The sequence below is a fragment of the Scardinius erythrophthalmus genome (genome assembly GCF_964197995.2).
Source record: "Scardinius erythrophthalmus genome assembly, chromosome: 8".
Lineage (NCBI taxonomy): Eukaryota > Metazoa > Chordata > Actinopteri > Cypriniformes > Leuciscidae > Scardinius > Scardinius erythrophthalmus.
Window position 1 is genome coordinate 5,445,594 of NC_138228.1, and position 2,790 is coordinate 5,448,383.

A 2,790-nucleotide genomic window follows, 5' to 3' on the forward strand; every position below is an offset into this window, starting at 1 on the left:
TTTTTTCAATAAAATAATTTAGTATTTGACTAACCAATTATTTCTTTATAATATACTTAATATATATGTGAAATTTCTATCAAAATATTTGAGAATGTTTAATTAAACTGATCTGTTTCAAGAAACAAAAAAATTACTTAATTCAAATCAATATTATTAATATATTTAACACGCTCTTAAAATTGAGTAAGTTTACTCAATTAAAACAATGCCCCCCCCCTCCCCCACCCTCTGACGTGACGAAAACTCGACGGTTGGAGTGAGCGTGGCTGTTTGAACTCTCCAGTCAAGAACAACAGCTCTCTTCTCAGCGTCGCAGATTTGGTGCATTTTCACTGTGAAATTCAGGTTGGTGTATGTTTTATTTTATCTATAAAATCATTACTGTGCTTTAAATCATATTTAATGCAAAACAACATAGCCTACAGAGGCGTAATTCGACACCTAAACGAGACGAGAGCCGCGTTTGTCTTTTTGCGTGATTGAAACGCTTTGCATAAACACATGACTGACTTTCATAATGATAATGAATATAATTATTATCATTTGGATGATAAAATGTCCTCAGAACTATCACTTTTTGTTTATTGGCAGGTTATGTCAGTCGCTCGCAGTATATTTCGGCTGTGCCTCAGACAGTGACTGTGAGTGAAATGCAAGACGGCGGTATGAAGTTCAAAGTTCACCCGCAGAGCGCGAGTCTGTCTCCGGCACGAGGACCAGCGCAGATTCGGTGGATATTGGATAACAGAGTGGTTGATTACACTTGAATTTGGCTACCTGAATGTTTAAATATTTCATTTTTACTTGTTAAATAAGTTTAAATGCAGGCAATATTGTATACATGAAAAAACAGTCTAAAATGTGCTGTATTGCTGTACTCATTGAAAATAAAGGCCAATGTAATGTATAATGGTGGTTGTCTGGAGTACTATTTTTACAAAGGTTTAGAGAAAATAAAAAAGTTAATATTACTTATTAATAAAAACAGTTAATATTACTCATAAATATTGTTTTTTTAATGTTTAAATGTTAAATTATTTCTACTCAATTTTATTTGTTAATGTACCAGATGCAGTTACTCAGATTTACTTAATTTTTTTACTTGCATTTACTCAATTCATACAGTATATTTCATTGATTTCACAGCTTTAAAATTTACTCAATTTTTTTGAGTGTAAAAATGTTTCACCAATAAAATTGAGTAAATAATAGTTAAACTTTTTACAGTGTGTAAAAGTCCTGGCAGAAAGTGATGCATAATGATGGACTGTGAAGCAGAGAATGAGACAATGGATTGTAGAGCAGAGGCGAGCATAAACCGTGGATCAGAGGCAGGCCTGGAGCGTGGAGCAGTGGACGAGACCATGGAGGATCAGGTGGACCTGGACTGTGGATTAATGGAGAGACCAAGGACCATTGAGCAGTGAATGAGACCATGGAGTATCAGGTGGACCTGGACCGTGGAGCACTGGACGAGACCATGGAGTATCAGGTGGACCACCTGGACCATGGAGCACTGGACGAGACCATGGAGCACTGGACAAGACCAAGGACCATGAAGCAGTGAATGAGACCATGGAGTATGAGGTGGACCTGGACCGTGGAGCACTGGACGAGCCATTGGAGGATCAGTTGGACCTGGACCCTGGAGCACTGGACGAGACCATGGAGTATCAGGTGGACCTGGACTGTGGAGCACTGGACGAGACCATGGAGTATCAGGTGGACCTGGACCGTGGAGCACTGGACGAGACCATGGAGTATCAGGTGGACCTGGACCGTGGAGCACTGGACGAGACCATGGAGTATCAGGTGGACCTGGACCGTGGAGCACTGGACGAGACCATGGAGGATCAGTTGGACCTCGACCGTGGAGCACTGGGCGAGACCATGGAGTATCAGGTGGACCTGGACCGTGGAACACTGGACGAGACCATGGAGGATCAGTTGGACCTGGACCCTGGAGCACTGGACGAGCCATTGGAGGATCAGTTGGACCTGGACCCTGGAGCACTGGACGAGACCATGGAGTATCAGGTGGACCTGGACCGTGGAGCACTGGACGAGCCATTGGAGGATCAGTTGGACCTGGACCCTGGAGCACTGGACGAGACCATGGAGTATCAGGTGGACCTGGACCGTGGAGCACTGGACGAGACCATGGAGTATCAGGTGGACCTGGACCGTGGAGCACTGGACGAGACCATGGAGTGTCAGGTGGACCTGGACCGTGGAGCACTGGACGAGACCATGGAGTATCAGGTGGACCTGGACCGTGGAGCACTGGACGAGACCATGGAGTATCAGTTGGACCTGGACCGTGGAGCACTGGACGAGATCATGGAGTGTCAGGTGGACCTGGACCGTGGAGCACTGGACGAGACCATGGAGGATCAGTTGGACCTGGACCGTGGAGCACTGGGCAAGACCATGGAGTATCAGGTGGACCTGGACCGTGGAACACTGGACGAGACCATGGAGTATCAGGTGGACCTGGGCCGTGGAGCACTGGACGAGACCATGGAGTATCAGGTGGACCTGGACCGTGGAGCACTGGATGAGACCATGGAGGATCAGTTGGACCTGGACCGTGGAGCACTGGACGAGACCATGGAGTATCGGGTGGACATGGACCATGGAGCGCTGGACGAGACCAAGGACCATGGAGCAGTGAATGAGACCATGGAGTATCAGGTGGACCAAGTGGACATGGAGAGCACCATGGCACAGCCGGCAGAGATAACCACCTCAGCAGAGCAAAAGACCACTGTGGATTAGGAGGCCACG

General features: G+C 46.2%; 1 long non-coding RNA gene across 1 annotated transcript; it reads left to right on the forward strand.

The window, feature by feature from the left end:
- The first annotated feature begins 229 nt into the window (after positions 1-229).
- LOC308694492 lies at positions 230-913 on the forward strand. The gene is made up of 2 exons (XR_014030603.1): positions 230-348; positions 595-913. It is a non-coding gene; the product is annotated as an uncharacterized lncRNA (long non-coding RNA).
- The last annotated feature ends 1,877 nt before the right edge of the window (positions 914-2,790 follow it).